This window comes from Scyliorhinus canicula, chromosome 9, assembly GCF_902713615.1.
Source record: "Scyliorhinus canicula chromosome 9, sScyCan1.1, whole genome shotgun sequence".
NCBI classification, from domain to species: domain Eukaryota; kingdom Metazoa; phylum Chordata; class Chondrichthyes; order Carcharhiniformes; family Scyliorhinidae; genus Scyliorhinus; species Scyliorhinus canicula.
Genome location: NC_052154.1, coordinates 162,782,196 through 162,800,102, shown reverse-complemented (window position 1 = coordinate 162,800,102; position 17,907 = coordinate 162,782,196). Strand labels below are relative to the sequence as shown.

Below are 17,907 nucleotides of genomic sequence, written 5' to 3'. Positions count from 1 at the left end.
ATCTTTTCTGCACCTTCCCTGAAGCCTTCACATCCTTACTAAATTGCGTTACCCAGAATTGGACACACTCGTCCAGTTGAGGCAGAACCAGTGGCCGAAAGTTTGCGCTAGGAGTGTACACCTGCCAGTGGGTTCCGCAGCCGAGTGGAGTGGTGACAATTGGAAATCCCATTGACAAGCAGCAGGAAGATAGAATCCCGCCAATTGCAAACAGCCACAAAACACACAGCTGGGAAACTGGAAAATCCCACCCAATGCTTTATACGGATGCACCATAACTTCCTTGCTTTTGTACTCGATGCACTTCATAAATCCCAAGATCTTTTTTAATTACTTTCACAGCATAACCTGCCACCTTCAAAGTTTTGTGTGCATATACCCACAGCTCTCTGTGCTTCTGTGCCTTCTTTAGAATCGTGCCCGTCATTTTTTATTGCTTCACATTGTTCTTAAATGTATCACCCACACTCTTCGTTAAATTTCATCTGCCACCAGACTGCCCATTCTACCCTAAAATAAGCAAAGTACTGTGGATGCTGGAATCTGAAACAAGAACAGAGAATGCAGATAAAACTCAGCAGGTCGGCCAGCATCAATGTGGAAAGAATCAGAGTTAATGTTAGGAGTCATGGACTCTTCGTCAGAACTGAAAGGAGGGAGAATATGCTCGGGCCGTAGAAACTTTAAGAACAAATGACAAATGGCCCATTCTACCAGCCTATCTAGCCCCTCTTGAAATCTGTCACTATCCTCCTCACAGTACATAATACTTCCAGGTGATGTGTCAACTGCAAAGTTTGCAATTCTGCCCTACACACCCACGTTAAGGTCATTAATAATTGTCCAAAAAAGCAGATGTTCTAGTACCAAGTTGGACCCTCAGGAAATTCACTGTATATCTTCCTTCAGACTGAACAACTGTTCGCCACTACTCAGGGCAGAATTCTCCCGTGCCCACACCAGAGGGTTGAATGGAGGGTGGGACATGGAAGAATTTAGCAGAATGGCCCAAAAACCAGTATTACCCTGGCATGAAATTCCACTGGCGCCTACCACGCTGGATTGAGGAAACCTGCTGGTGGCCGGCGTGGAACGGGTTTGCGTCCTGCTAACGGAATGTAGATCAAGATCTGACTGGAATATTCAACCCATGCCTGGTTCTCCGTGACACTAACGGGAAAACATGCCGATCCAGAAAACATCTGGAACAACGTGAGTGTAGGATTTGGGGCTTACCTGCACAATGCCTGGGGCAGTCTCCGGGGTTCGGGATGGAAGCTGGCAGTGACCTTGGACCCTGGAGCCCCGCAGCAGTCGGTGGGGGGGCGGCTATCAGGTGGATCTTGCAGATTCAGTGTCATCGAGGAGGACCATCTTCCGGCCTCAGAGCTTTTCTGGAGATCCATCTTCTTTTTCAGGTGGTCCTACTTCTTTCTTCAACGGTGGGACGGTAATGCCGGGTGCATTTTGGATACGGCACCCGGATATGATGATGGGACGCCTACCATCCAGGCCTGCTCCAGAATATTAAATTCCCGGATGCATAATTAATGAAATCGAGGCCGGACGACATGGCTTCCTGTTGACCTCTGTAGCGAGAAACATTCCCTGTCCTGGCCCCTGCCATGGGACTTAGTCCCGGATGGGAGAATTTTGCCCCCATTTCCTGTCACCGTGTCAATTTTGTATCCATGCTGCCATTGTGCCTTTTATTCCATGGGTTTCGACTTTGCTGGCAAGTCTATTGTGTGGAGTAAAAAGTACTTTTGATGAACAAAAGTAATCAAAATAGAGGAAAATAAAATGTACCAGATGAAAACTAGTGGGAGGTTAAGTGAAACAGGCTGTAGATTAAAAGGTCAGTTGTGGGGGCAGGTATTGGGTAAAGAGCAATTATGGGTCATTTTTCACTTCTGGAATGGTGGCTGGGGTGATGCAGGGTGGGTGGTGGGGAGGGGAGGGGTGGGGGGGGGGGGGTTTGTGGCAGGGAAACTAAAAGGATCCTATAGGCAGCATAAAATGATTACTTCTTAAGCCTTTCTTGGATGATAGTTTTATCAGTTAAAACGTTCACTTTTATTTACGTCAGCAGCTCCTTTGAAATATTCATGCCATCATCTGATTAAACTCAGAACCGTGCAGTAACTATGTCTGTTTAATTTCAGTGGATTGAAGGGACTTGAATTGATTTACACAGGGTTATTTTAGTATTTGAGCGTGCACTGATTTCACAAGGCAAGCTTCTGATCGTCGCATTGTATCGAATTTACAAGGGTGTTGCCAGGGCTCGAGGGACTGAGCTATAGGGAGAGATTGGACTTTTTTCTTTCGAGGGTATGTGACTGAGGCGTGATCTTATAGAGGTGTGTAAGATCATGAGAGGCATGTATAGGGTGAATGCCCTCCGTATTTTTCCCAGGATTGGGGAATCGAGAACTAGAGCACATAGGTCTAAGTTGAGAGGGGAAAGAATTAATGGGAACCTGAGGAGCAACGTTTTTACACAGAAGGTGGTACGTATGTGGAATCAGCTGCCGGACCAAGTGGTTGAAGCAGGGAGATTGGATTGGATTGGATTTGTTTATTGTCACATGTACCGAGGAACAGTGAAAAGTATTTTTCTGTGAGCAGCTCAACAGATCATTAAGTACATGACTAGAAAAAGAAATAACAGAAAATACATAATAAGGCAACACAAGGTACACAATATAACCAGATAAACACTGGCATCGGGTGAAGCATACATGGGTGTCGTGTTCATGAGGTCAGTCCATAAGAGGGTCGTTTAGGAGTCTGGTAACAGCGGGGAAGTCAATGACCAGCTCTTTAGCTTTGCTGGCATTGAGGGATAGATTGTTGTCGCTGCACCACTTCACTAGGTTCTTTATCTCCCTCATGTATTCTGACTCGTCGTTATTCGAGATCCGGCCCACTACGGTCGTATCGTCAGCAAACTTGTAGATGGTCTGAGGACGTGGGTTTGAATCCCAACCCCGGGTCACTGTCCGTGTGGAATTTGCACATTCTCCCCTTGTCTGCGTGGATTTAACTCCCACAACCCAAAAGATGTGCTGGTTAGGAGGATTGGCCAAGCTAAATTGCCCCTTAATCTCTAAATTCACAAAAAAAACTTGTAGATGGAGTTAGAACCAAATTTTGCCACGCAGTCGTGTGTGTACAGGGAGTATAGTAGGGTGCTAAGTACGCAGCCTTGCGGGGCCCCGGTATTGAGATTATTGTGGAGGAGGTGTTGTTGTTTATTCTTACTGATTGTGGTCTGTGGGTCAGAAAGTTGAGGGTCCAGTTGCAGAGTGAGGAGCCAAGTCCAAGGTTTTGGAGCTTTGATATGAGCTTGGCTGGGATTATGGTGTCGAAGGTGGAGCTGTAGTCAATAAATAGGAGTCTGATGTAGGAGTCCTTGTTGTCAAAATGCTCTCGGGATGAGTGTAGGGCCAGGGAGATGGCGTCTGCTGTGGACCGGTTACGGCGGTATGCAAATTGCAATGGATCAAGGCATTCTGGGAGTATGGAGGTGGTGCGCTTCTCTGTCAACAGTTAAAAGGCATTTGGACAGGTACATGGATAGGAAAGGTTTCGAGGGACTTCCGGGGTGACCATGGAGTGAGCAGTCGCACATTTGGCACCTCCCGCTCATGGTGGTCTTTTTGTGGCTTTTATGCCGGATTGTTGGAGAAATTTTGTAGAGAAAGGGTGTAGAAGCAAGAACAGAAGAAAGCGACGCTCAGTTTATGGAACTGCGGCCCAGAGTCATTGGAAAAGAACGAATCAGGCGATGGTGGCGAGTGTGGAGTGGATAATACGCTTCGGGATGGCGGACGAACTGGGTCGGACCCCGTTAGCTCAGTGGTCGATGGACCAGTTGGTGAGATTCTTAAATGAGAAGTTCACCCAACAATAGAAGGAGAGTGCGGAGGACCTGACCCGGGCGGTGGACTTGATCAAGGCAGCGGTTGACCGCGTGGAGGTGAAACTGGCGGCCCAGGGTCAGATGATCCAGAGGTTGGAGGAGCTGGCGGGGGAGCAGGAGGACCAGTCCACCTTGATGGCAGCAGAGATTGGGATGCTCGTGACCAGTAGAAGAGGCTGCTGGAGAAAGTGGAGGATCTGGAAAATCATTCTCGAAGGCAGAACATTCGGATCATGGGAATGTCGGAGGGAATCGAAGGATCGGATGCTGGTCCGTATGTGGGGAAGATGCTGGTGAAGCTGCTTGGGGAATGTGCATTTGATTGGCGCTGGAGGTGGATCGGGCCCACAGGACACTGATGCGCAAGTCCCAGGGAGGTATGCCACCGAGGGGGATGGTGGTTCCTGGACAAGGAACGCATTGAGGTGGGCCAGGCAGATGAGGCGATGTACGTGGGAGGATGTTGAGATCTGGGTGTATCAGGACCTGGGAGCAGAGCTCACAAAGAGGATTGTGAGCTTTGATAAGGTCAAGTCTGCCCTGGACAAGAAGGGCATAAAGTTTGGACTCCTGTACCCGCCCCGTCTATGGGTGAACTTTGGGGGCCAGGAGTGGGACTTAGGCTTGGAGGAGGAGGCTGCGGACTTTATGAAGGAGAATAGACTTACAGGAGAAGGAGGATCTTGAACTTTGACTGAGGAGAACGGAACTATGTTTTGTAAAACTTTGGATTTGGGCTGGTAGGACTCATTTCGGGGATTTTGTTTGTTTCTTGCTGGGTTTTTTTTGGCTCGGTTTGGGGTTATGCTGGTATATAGTATTTTGTAAAAGGAGGCGGGGTAGGCCTTTGTGCTCGGACCTTGGGAGGGATTGTTTGTTTGCTTTTGCTTCTTGCCTTTGTTTCGAGTGTTTGCACTAAGAGCACGGAGGAGGGGAACCAGTGTGGGGTAAGATGTTAGGCGCCATGGGCGGGGGCTGCCAAGCTAGCTGGGATGGCTAGTTCGTGGAAGCAAAGTGGGGGTTGAACTGAAGACTGGTGTGGGGGTGTGGTGGAGGGGGAGGGGGGATTGGGGGGGGGCGCTAGTCTGCTGACGGGGAGGGGACTTTCAAATTGGAGCAGGAGGAGGGTTGATGCCAGTTGTTGCCCAAGGGCGGGCTAGGGGAGGTGCGGGGCGTGGACCGAAGACTGGCCTAGGACTAGGAGAGGTTATGGTTGATCGGCGGGGGAGGGGGGCCAGTGCACCGCGACCAGGCTGGTCACGTGGAACATTTGGGGAGTGAATGGGCCAGTCAAAAGGACCCATGTGTTCGCACACTTGAGGCAACTGAAGGCGGACGTGGCCATGTTGCACGAGACACATTTGAAGGTGGGGAATCAGATTAGGTTGAGGAAAGGATTGTTTGGGCAGGTGTTTCATTCGGGATTAGACTTTAAAACGAGGGTGGTGGAAATCCTGGTCAATAAATGGTGGCTTTGAGGTGGGTAAGATAGAGGCGGACCCGAGGGGGTAGATACATTATGATTGGTGGGAAGATGGAGGGAATGGCCGTAGTATTCGGCAAAGGAGCTGCCGGGGTTTATGAAGTGCATGGGTGGGTTAATCCGTGGAGATTTGGGAGGCCAAGAAGTAAGGAGTTCTCATTCTACTCCCATGTATTCCCGGATAGACTTCTTTGTGTTGGACAAAACGCTGCTGGCTGAAGTGTTGGATGCTGAATATTCAGCAATTGTGGTGTCAGACCACGCCCCGCACTGGGTAGGCCTGTGAGTCACCAAGGGAAAGGCTCAGCGGCCGCAATGGAGGTTAGATGTGGGGCTATTAGCGGAGGTAGAGATATGTGAGCGGGTGAGGGAGGCCATTCGGGGATATATAGGGATCAATGCCATGGGTAAGGTTTCTGCGGGGGTGGTGTGGGAGGCACTGATGGCGGTTGTTAGGGGGGAATTCATCTCAATCTGGGCACATAAGGAGAAGACTGAGTGGGGGAAGTTGGACAGACTGATAGACGAGATTTTACAGGTGGACAGGAGGTACGCGGAGTCTCCGGATGACGGGCATTTGAAGGAGCGTCAGAGACTGCAAATGGAATTGGGGCTCCTGTCCACAGGTAAGGCGGAGGGACAGCTGAGGAGTGTGAAGGGGGCAGTGTATGAACATGGGGGGGAAAAAGCCAGCAGGATGTTGGCGCATCAGTTGAGGAAACAGAGGCGGCGAGAGAGATTGGGAAAGTAAAGGATACAGGGGGAAAGGTGGATTTACCGCCGGAGGTAAATTATGTATTTCAGGAGTTCTACAGTAGATTGCATAAATCGGAACCCCCAGCTGGGGAGGAGGGTATGAGGCGAATTCACAGGGGCTGGCGTTCCCGAGGATAGATGAGGAGTTGGTGGAGGGTCTGGGAGCCCCAATTGGGCTTGGGGAGGTTATAGACGGGCTGGGGGTGATGCAATCGGGTAAAACCCCAGGACCCAATGGATACCCGGTTGAGTTTTATAAAACGTTTTCTGGGTTGCTGGGGCCGCTCCTGGTAAAGGCTGTTAATGAGTCAAAGGAGCTGGGACTGCTCCCTCAACAGTATCGCAGGCATCGATTTTCCTTATTATGAAGCGGGATAAGGGACCGGAGAGTTGTGGGTCGTATAGGCCAATCTCCCTGTCGAACGTGGATGCAAAATTGCTGGCAAAGATCTTGGCCACATGCATAGAGGATTGTGGCCCTGAGGTAATAGGGGAGTACCAGACAGGATTTGTGAAGGGATGACACCTGACGTCCAATTTTAGACTGCTTCTGTGATACTGATGCCTGCGGAGAGGCGAGAGGTCGAGGTGATGGTGTGAAATGGAGGTACCAGTGGGATGTCCTGGAAAGGTTCGGGTTCGGGCAGGGATTCGTGGATTGGGTCTGGTTGCTCTATCAGGCGCAGGTGGCGAATGTAAGGACCAACCAAGTCTGGTCGGAGTATTTGACTCTGTAGGGTGATGCACTATCAATTACGCAAAGACGAGAGTAGGATGCAATCGAGGCTTTATTACATTGAGATTGTGGCCTCCTACAGCAGCTGACAAAATGGCTGCTGTACGGGGAGCACACATATTTATACTCCGCCTACTCAGCGGAGCCAGCAGGCAGGGATCTACCCTCGTAGCTGTAGTACAGGGGCTTTACCGTAAAGCACCTATATATAGAATATATATATCAGTTGTGACTACCACACAGGGGGACAAGGCAGGGGTGCCCACTCTCCCCACTATTGTTTGCCCTGGCCATAGAGCCTTTGGCAACGGCACTAAAGTCATCGAGCATTTGGCGGGGATAGTGAGGGGGGGGGGGGGGGGGTGTCGCTCTATGCGGACGATTTGCTCCTGAATATAACAAACCCATTTGGGGGACTACAGGAATTATGGGAATACTGGAGGAATTTGGCCGGTTCTCAGGTTACCAACTAAACATGAGGAAGAGCGAGGTCTTTGTGATCCAGGCATGGGGGCAGGAGAGGAGGCTGAGGGAGATGCCGTTCAAAGTGGTGGGAGGGAGTTTTAGGTATCTGGGGATTCAGGTGGCAAGGGACTCGGATCAGCTTCATAAATTAAATAGGGCAGGGTGATTGAGCAAATTAAAGGGGACTTCCGCATGTGGGACGTGCTCCCGCTGTCATTGGCGGGGAGGGTACAGACTGTGAAGATGACAGTGATGCACGATCAATCACTACTGAGGTGAGATTGTAGTCCAATTGAAGGCTTTAATGAATAAGTAGTTACCCCAGCAGCTCCGGTACAGAATGACTGCTGTGGGTGAAACACAGACTCTTATGCTCTGCCTGCTGGGCAGAACCAGCAGGCAGGTTCTACCACTCCATACCACAGTCTAAGGTACATCCCACCTAGGTACCGCGATACCCTTAATATAGCTTACAACAGACAGTCCTCCCGAGATTGCTATTTGTGTTTCAGTGTCTCCCAATCTTTATACCCAAGGGATTTTTTAGGAAAGTGAACGCGGTGATCTCGGATTTTATATGGGCTGGGAAAGCCCCGAGGCCCTTCTTGAACGGGGGTGTGGAGATGGAGGTTTGGCCCTTCCGATCTTTATTAACTACTACTGGGCAGCTAATATTTCAATGGTTAGGAAGTGGATAGTAGGGGAGGGGTCAGTGTGGGAATGAGTGGAGGCGGCATCTTGTTAGAGCACGAGTCTGGAGGCTCCGTTAACGGCACCTCTGCCGTTCTCGCCGGCTCAGTACTCCAGAAGCCCAGTGGTAGTGGCAGCTCTGAGAGTGTGGGGGCAATGGAGACAGCACAAGAGACTGGAGTGGTCACTGATCTGTGACAACCACCAGTTTGCTCCTGGGGGGGGGGCTGGATGGGGGTTTTCGGAGATGGCAGCGGGCAGGGATTGAGAGGTTTGGAGATCTCTTCATTGAGGAGGGGTTCCTGAGCCTGGAGGAGGTAGGGGAGGAGTTTGAGTTGCCGGGGAGTTTGAGTTGCCGGGTGGGAACGGATTTTGGTACATGCAGGTACGGGACTTTGTCCGGAGGCAGGTTCCAAGCTTCCCTCGCCTGCGCCTCAGGGGACTGCAGGATAAGGTGATGTCTAAAACAGGGGTTGGGAAGGGGGGGGGGATCTCAGAAATATATAAGGAATTGATGGAGTGGGAAGGGGTCCCAATTGGTGAGGTGAAGAGGACGTGGGAGGACGAGTTGGGAGGGGAGTTGGAAGTTGGGCTTTGGGAGAAGGTCCTGAAAAGGTTCAATGTGTCCTCGTTGTATGCCAGGCTCAGCCTGATCCAGTTCAAGGTGGTTCACAGGGCTCATATCACTGTGGCCTGGATGAGTAGGTTTTTTAAGGAGGTGGAGGACAGATGTGGGCAGTATGGGGGAAGTCTGGCGAATCATGTACACATGTTTTGGGTGTGTCCGAAGCTGAGGTGATTTTGGCAGGGTTTCTCAGATGTCATGTCAGAGCTCCTGGAAGGGAGGGTGATTCCCAGTCCAGAGGTGCCAATATTTGGAGTGTCGAAAGATCTGTGAGCCCAGGGGAGGGGAGAGAGGCCGACGTTTTGGCCTTTGCCTCCCTGGTGACCTGGAGACGGAGTTTGCTGGGATGGAGGGACTCGGGGTGTGGGCTAGTGGCATGGCAGTGTTTCTCAGGCTCGAGAAGATTAAGTTTGCCTTCAGGGGTTCAATACAGGGGTTCGCTCGGAGGTGGCAACTGTTCATTGACTTCTTTAAGGAAAGGGGAGTGGGGGAATGGGGGGGTGGAAAGGGGAGGCATGGCAGTGAAGAATAGGGGTGGGGAATCTAAGGTATGGGTAGCTAGGAGTTAGGGCGGCAGGAAGTTGGGTATATTACTGTGGGGTTTTTGCGTGTGTTGGATCACTCTGTTATTTAGAATGTTAATATGTTGAAATGTCAAAATTATAAATGCCTCAATAAAATGTTTTCTAAAAGAAAAGGAAACGTTTTGAGGGATATGGGCCAAATGCAGGCAAATGGGATTAGCTTAGATGGGCTTTTTGGTTGGCACGGGCCAGTTTGGGCTGAAGGGTCTGTCTCCATACCGTAGATTCTATGATTCTATGTATGGTGGTTTGTCACATTGTGCTACAGCTTGCAATCAGCTTTCTGTAGGCAGAGAAAAATTGGAAATTACAATCATAAGGGGCCATCACCAAGCATCCAGTTAGCAAGATGATATAGAAAACCTGTTCAGGTTCTAGAAATAAAATATGTGAGAATAAAGGAAGAGCATAGACACATTTTGTTCAAATAGTTAAAACTGACAAAGGAGCTAGTTGGAGCTTAAATAAGTTCTCGGCCGTTCAGTGATTTCTAACTGATTGCAATTTTTGGGGAGCTGAACAGTACACCTTCTGGACAGCAACTTCTAGATTTCTGTATTTAACTGTGCACGTGCCTATTTCAGAAGTTGCGATCAGTTTCAGAGGAGCAATGACGGTGAACACTGGTCAAAGTTCAGGCCAAGGTATTCTGTACATGACTGCAGACACCACTGCTTGAATATGAACACTATGTGACGCGTCTATATTCATTTGAGAAGGTTATGTTTGTGACTTTACCCAGAAAGCAAAGAGGGTATCTTTGTATGGCCTACAAAGCAAATGGTAAGCGGGGAAATGACGTCTATGCCACACCCTTCCTTTCCTTCACTCTGCGGGGCACCTCCTTCGTAATCCCTGTCTAAATGTGCCTTCGCTTAACTGCAGCATAGGTACCTGCATGTGTAACATCCTTACAGGTCCTTGTAAGATAACTTCGCTGAATTTGATCATGGATAACTCAATGCGCATACTATAAAATTATAAGGCAAGTACTGTTATAATTCTCTGACAGATAAAACTAATGAATTATTAATTTAGACACAGCAACACTTAAGTACCTTTAGGGAATTCTGGACATATTGTAATCATTAAACCACATCTTTGTACTATATTTCCCCCTTGCTGACCTCCACCCCACTGGGTCCACCTCTCCTGAAGGATTGACTCGTGCTGTAATATTATTTCATGGGCACAAGTGTCCTTCAAGCATCATGCTTAAATGACTGCTCTGAGAGCTCAGACAGTGAGTGTCAATAAGCTACTTGACTGTGAGAGGATCATCCTCGCTGAGCCTGAACCCGTTCTCATCTTACATTCACTGAATTAGTCTTTCTAATAGGTGCCAAAGGTTAACAATCGAAAGTGAAAACCCTATTTAATTTTACCCTCCATAGCCCTGAGATGCTGAGCTTAATTATAGTGCCCCTACTCTCATCTAAAATAGCATCAGTAAGATCAGTACGGATTGGGAATTAAAATAGGACCATCTTGGTATGTGTGTCTCAGTTCTGTGCATGCGAATTTCATGAATTATGCCAAATACTGACGGAACCTTTGGGAGAGTTCTAAACTTGTAGACACACAGGTAATTTTCTGCACCCATGCTCCCAACAGGAAGCAACGTCCACCAAGAGAGAAATTAAGAAATTCTTCCTCAGAAGGCACACAGCATGTACCCAAATATCTGATACAGCTTCCTGGCGGTCAAGCCTCGCTGACAGTGCAAATTTGGAAATGTGAAATTATAGTTCCAGTTTCTTCACGTTTAAGGCCAGGGTTGGAAAGAGTTAAGATCTTGCCTTCATTCCCAATTAACATTACAGATTAGCAGATATTGAAACTCTAGTAATCGCATGCTTAATGAGGAGAAACTAATTCCATTTTCTTAGTACATAATTTGAATTTCAAATTGGTACCATGGGTATTTTGCACTAATAGGTACAGTTTGCAATGGTACTTGTTCTTTGCTGGGGAAAGCCACCTTTGCAGATGAATAAAACATTCAGCAATGTGTTTACTATACCCTGTTAAAGCAACCAATCTGAATGACTGCACACTTTAGCCCCCTTGTCTTGAAGCTACAGACAAATGGTGCAAAGCTACACCGGTATAAGTCACCTTCACCCCCTAAGTGCCTGGAAATTGCTGCACAACATGCTGACTAATTTGTCCCCAAATGCCACAAGTACAGCAGCTTGTGATTATGTGACAGAGGGGGTACTGCTTGCGTCCTGGGTCACTTTGTCAGGTTAGATGGACTGGCTAGTGGAGTTATTCTGGAGGAGGTAAGGAGAGGGGTGGGTGGGGAAGGGGGTGGGCGGAATAGAACATAGAACATTACAGCGTAGTACGGGCCCTTCGGCCCTCGATGTTGCGCCGACCTGTGAAACCATCTGAAGACTATCTGACCTACATTATTCCATTTTCATCCATATGTCTATCCAGTGACCACTTAAATGCCCTTAAAGTTGGCGAGTCTACTACGGTTGCAGGCAGGGCGTTTCACACCCCTACTACTCTCTGAGTAAAGAAACTGCCTCTGACATCTGTCCTATATCTATCACCCCTCAATTTAAAGCTATGTCCCCTCGTGTGGGGACACCTGTTACTGAAACTTTAGAAGATTTCAAGGAAGCTTCCGCATAGCCCCTTGATGCTTGATGCTTATAATCGACCTCCCATAATACTCCCACAAATGAGGACAATGGATTCTGGAGTTAAACGTATCTGCTGCCACATTTTTGCAGTGCATCAATTTGTGAAAGCTTCTTCAATAGCACCTCCCAAACCCAACTCATCTACCTAGAAAGGCACAGGGAGACATCACTACCTGCATGCTCCCCTCCAAGTCACACACCATCCTGACTTGGAACTGTATCGCCATTCCGTCAGTGATGGAACACTTGCCATTGTGTAGTTCAATTTCTTTCTATGTGCAAGTTACTCTAAAAATGACAAAGTTGGTGGCATGTATTTTACAAAAGAAATACATAAGAACTGCACAGTACTATTCATGGGTTAAAATCTTGAACTCCCTACTAATTCGTACAGATTTACATCTTGCATTGCAATGGTTCTAGAAACTGATACACCATCACCTTCACAAAAGCAGTTAGGGATGGGCAATAAATGCTGACCTTGCCACAACACCAATATTGCATGACCAATGGAGAAACATATCCATACAAACTAATGTTCTTTGGACATCTTTTTTCGAGGTTAGCACACATGAGATAAAGAGGCCATTATTCCAAAGAAAGGGAATTCTCTCTGCATTTTTAATGCAGATTTGGCACATTTTCTCACTCCCCACTAAATTCTATAGAGCAATAAGTGCCCGAAGCAGAGAAGGTGACTTGGCTGGTGTGTTACCTTGCCTGCCCTGGTCAGGCCATTGAACATTTTCCAATGTTTATTTACTGATCTGTTGAGTGGTGAATGTTGCATTTACGACACTTGTGGAGAAAATACAGCTTACAGGCTTTAGCAGCCTTTTTGCAACTCCCCATTATTTGAGTCGCCTTTGTTGCTTCTTCCATACATACTTATTGTCATAATGTCACATCTGCCTATCCCCTTGTTGCATCAATTGATTCTCAATGGAGAAAGAAAATATCCAGCCCAATCAACAGCTTTAAATTGGACATTGCTAAAGCCATCCTCCTAACTTCAAATTACATTCTTCAGTTCAACCTTCTACTTGGGCTTATCGCTACTGTTTGGAGCACTATGGGATTGGAAAAATTCTAGCATGATGCAATAGAAAGAAAAATAAATTTATTGGTACATAAAGTTTAAAATACTGTAGCATTTTTATCCTGTCAGATTCAATTGTAATCAGTAAGATATTTTCTTTTAAGGCACCATTCACAAATCAGTTTGCATCTTGTTATTTAGAAATGTTGATGCGTCTCATTTAGTTGCCTTTGTAAATATGCAAAAACATTAACTAAATGCCTTTCATAAACCACAAAGTGTGAAGAATAAAATGTTTAAGATATGTAAATGGAAAGGAGCAGGAGAATTGGAAAGTGTCTAATTGCCATTATTATTAGGCACAGTAGCAAATTGTGAATATTTTCAATGAATTGTAGAATGTGCTAGTTAAAGGGCAATTAGGCATGGTCAATAAATGTTGGTCAAGTCAGTGATGTCCTAAGTTAATATTTAAAAAGTGTTTAAGAATCAATATTAAGGTTGTATCTTTCACTGATTCAGCAGTCGATGAAGGACAGCAATACTAAAGATTTTTTCCAATATACAAGTGTGGGGCAGAATAAGGGGAGAGTAGCAGGTGAAGAAGCAAAGGGAGGTCATGATGATCATAGTAGTTGAATGGTCATTGGTGACAAAGAAGCACAAGCAGGGTCTTGAAGCAGGCAAGTGGATAATTGACATAAGGAGAAAGGTGGGAAATGGTTGAGGAGTGTATAGGAAATGGTCACGAATAGGGAAGAATGGCAAGTTGGGGGAAGGAAGGAGAATTTAGCATTAAGCAGCAAAATGTAGCATGGGAGCAGCAAGTGGAATGAAAGTGGCCCCTATGTAAATGAGATCAGTGGAACCAGCAAGGCAAAAGGACGAATAGAGCTTAAATTGCCTTGAAAGCAAGTAAATTCTGTAAGGAAAACGGGAGTTCTGCGCCACAGTAAATAATTGGGAGATCCAGGAGAGAGGTAAGAGTTGGTTAGATAGAGGAAAGACAAATTTGTGTATTGCAGTATATCTGGAGGAGGTGGAAATGTGAATAAGTAGTCACCAGGTAACCAAAGTTATATGGCAAGTTGCTTTAATGTAAATAGTGTTGCAAAACTCAAGAATTGTTGTACAGGATGGAAGGGTAATGCGTACAAGAAGTGTACATCATGTGCGAGACTTGATTATTATAATTGATAAATAAATAGCATATGTGATCAAGGAAACTGCACAAAATCTGGATATTTGTGTTTTATTATCATACCATCATTCACCAGTGTCCCATACGTAAGAATGTAAATATTTTCCAGTAAAAACTATGATCAATAGTCTTTTCTGTCAAAACATAGGATCCCTAGACAATTCCTACAGTGCAGAAGGAGGCCATTCAGCCCATAAAGTCTGCACCTTTACCTAACCACATTCTCACTACTTATCTCTCTATCTGGGAACAGTTCTAACTGTGTCTCTGATCCGTTAATACTGTCCTCCTTGATGCCAATTCCCCTATATTATGGTTTGAGTGATTAAGTTTAAACCTACTTTTAAGTTACTGTGAAGAGGCATATCAGACTCAAAATGTTTACTCGGCTTCCCTCTCCTCAGATGCCACCAGACCTGTTGTGTGCTTTCCTGGCGCTTCCTGTTTTTCTATTAAAAACTCACTCTTTTGCTTTGCCTGGTATTTGAATCTCTTGGCATTGTGTAGCTCAGCCTATTTCCATGTGCAACTCATTCTCAAAGATTTATAAGCTGGTAGCATGTATTTGAAAAAGAAATGAATAAAAATTGCTCAGTACAAACTAACAGATACAGTTTGCAGCACCTACAATATTGATAGCAGCTGTTTCAATGGAGGATTGGCCCAGCAGGATTGTATTAGGCTGCTGTACACCAATAACTGTCAAGTTGGATTTTATGTCAGTTTAGTCCCCATCAGTCTGAATAACTGGAATTTTTGTTTTCAATATTGCTGCATATTTTGTTATCCTATGGGGCAGTGGCCATTGTCATTCAGTGTATTAAGTTGTCAACTGGGCAACTATCAAATATCTCTGGAGTCACTTTCCACAAAGATAAAACTGTCTTTAACCATTAGTAAAAATGGATGAAGTGACATAGAAATGCTTTTATTCAATTTCAAGCCCAAGTTGAAGCTACTTAATAGTCTTGCAGATAGACTATGATTTGAGTTGAGGGATTACAGTGGGTCCGTTTTGCATATCACCAGCTGCAGGATAATGCAACATGAAAAATTCTGAAAAGAACTGAATCTATACAATGATTTCAGAAACCGTAAAGGAAATGAAAACGCACTTTTCCTCTTGACCTTTTTTTTTTAACCAGAGCTTGTTCGCATGTGACTGTAATTTTCTCACAAACGCTGGCACTATAATTGCATTGATATTTTGACAGATAGAGGTAAAAAGTGAAGTGTTAAATTAATGAAGTTATAACAGTGGCTAGGCACATATGAGAGTGTGGAAAGTAATTCTCCTTTAGAATTAGACCCCCTGGGAATATTGCCACACTCGTGGGCACACTTTGCAAATATTGAAAATCCCGGGGACCTCCTACAAATATGGAAACACTCCGAGGAAACCTTTGTAAATACTGGCACAAACCTTATAAACATTTGAAAAATGACTTGCCTCTTCCATCCTACTGTTAGTTTTGAGCAGGAGGTCAGCATTCCTACCAAAAAATGGATAAGCCTAATTTTCTAATGTATTCATTCATGGGATATGGACATTGCAGGTAAGGCTGCCATTGCTCATCCCTAGTTATTTTTGACAAGATGTTGAGCTGTTTTCTGGAACCTCTGTAATATGTGCGGTGAAGGTAAACGCACAATTAAATCTGAAGCTTACCTGATGTCAGCAAGCATCACCTACATACACACTGCAGCGACGTTCATGGACATAAGTAACTGTTTTCACCCAAGGCTGCATAACAGCATTTGGTCATGTAGAAATCTAGTGAAGATGTTACCTTTACACCTCTATCATATCTCCTCTTAGCCTTCTTCTCTCCTCATCTGAGTCCTAAATGATCGCCCCTTCTGCTGAGAATTTCCCCCCCATGTTTTAGACTCTCCAGCCAGTGAAGGCAATCTCCCAGCACATTGAGCCCTTTCAGAATGTTATGGATTTCAATGAGATCACGTCTCATTCTTCTAAACTCCAGGAATTATAAGACCAATTTAATTTGTATCTCATCATAGGACAAACCCCCTCATCCCATGGACCAAAGTAACAAACCTTTGCCATACCTCCTCATTTCTTAAGTGTAGAGACCGAAACGACACACAGTATTTCAGATGTAGATTCTCCGGTTATGAGGCTAAGTGCCGGCGCGAACGGAGAATCCGCAGGAGGTTCACGACAGGAAAGTCGGCACAAAGCTGTCACCGATTTTGGTACCAATGAGGGGCTGGCACCGCATGAAATTCCCGGTCTCGGACCGTGCATGCGCGGGGCTGACAACCGACACTGACCGCATCATAAAACATTGCGCGGCCGTGCTCGAATCCTAACCTGCCAACTGCGACCCGGCAGCCTACCCCCTGACCACTGCCCACCAGTCCCCCCAACCCTAGCAGAAGTCTCCTGGCCAGCAGCACGGATCCTGGACAAGTGTGGCGATTGTGGACACTGTTTGCAGCCGGCATGCCGCTTTCCCGACCGCTGCGATCACACATGGCCAGTGCCATCGGGAACTCGGCCCATCGGGGGTGGAGCATCGTGGGTGGGCTGGCCGATGACGTGCCAACGGCGCGCGGTGCATGGCGCGTGTCATGATAACATCAGTTTAGAAGGGACGGAACATGACAGGCCGCGTCAAACCAGCACTGGCACCAATTCCAGCATCAGAATCCATTCCTCACCTGATTGCTGATCACAATTTCGGTGCCGGGCTATGGAGAATCCAGCCTGTGTTCTCGCCAAAACCACAAACATTGTAGTAAGATTTCTTTATTCTTGTATTCCAATATCCTTGCAATAAAGACCAGCAGGTCATCTGCCTTCTTCATTGATTGTTACACCTGCATGCTAACTTTCTGCGTTACTTGTACAAGTACACCCAAGTCTCTTTGAACATCCACCTCCTCCCACTCCAGTTGTAATGATCCTCATTGGATCCAACGACACAGGTAGAACCAGGAAGGATGTTCTGCTAAGAGAATTTGAGGAGTTAGGGTTCAAACTAAAATGCAGAACATCAATCTTTGTTTTTTTTACCTGAGCCACATGTCAGTTGGCAAATAGGTAGATTAGAGAAATAAACGTGTGGCTCAAAGAGTGATGTGGGAGAAAGTACTTTTGATCGATGGGGCATTGGCACCAGTGCTCAGGGTCACAATCTACAAACATCTGGTAAGACAAGATGCTGTAAGATGCAACAGGAAAGTTTATAAACTATTGATTAAGTAGATTAGGGCTGAAATTGGGTTACGTATGACGGCTGAAATAAAGGCATAAAATGCTGGGTGTATGCGGCAGGTTATGGCGGAGCCTGTGGAGAGAAATAGAGTTAACAGACGTGATAAAATGGCCACGTTGTGCCTGACAAGCAGCTCGCCACGGTGCAACATGGCCGATAGACACCAGGAGACCCCGCACCTGGAATGTACACGGTTTGCCACGCCTCGCGAGGTTTGTGGACGGGATCACGTTTTGGCAAATCTACATATTAGAGCGAGACAGCTTGTCTCACTTCAATTAGCAGTTTCCCGAAGCACCCAGGGCTGATGAGATCTCGGATGAGTGCCGTTCAGTATTGGTCTCCACAAATGGGGCCCAAATGGGCGGCACTCATGGGGGTTTCCCGGAGATCAGAGGCCCCTAGCTGCTTGCCTCTGGGCAGGGTGGTACCCTGGCACTGCTGGTGTCAGCTGGGCACCCTAGCCCTTTCAGTCTGGCACCCTGACAGTGGCACATGGGT

The 17,907-nt window shown here is 46.6% G+C and overlaps 1 protein-coding gene across 2 annotated transcripts in view; it reads left to right on the top strand.

Annotated features, from left to right (window-relative positions):
• The window catches only part of LOC119971857 (ethanolamine kinase 1-like), a 537,556-nt gene that overhangs the window by 106,847 nt on the left and 412,802 nt on the right, over positions 1-17,907 (top strand). The gene's annotated exons all lie outside the window — the stretch shown is intronic.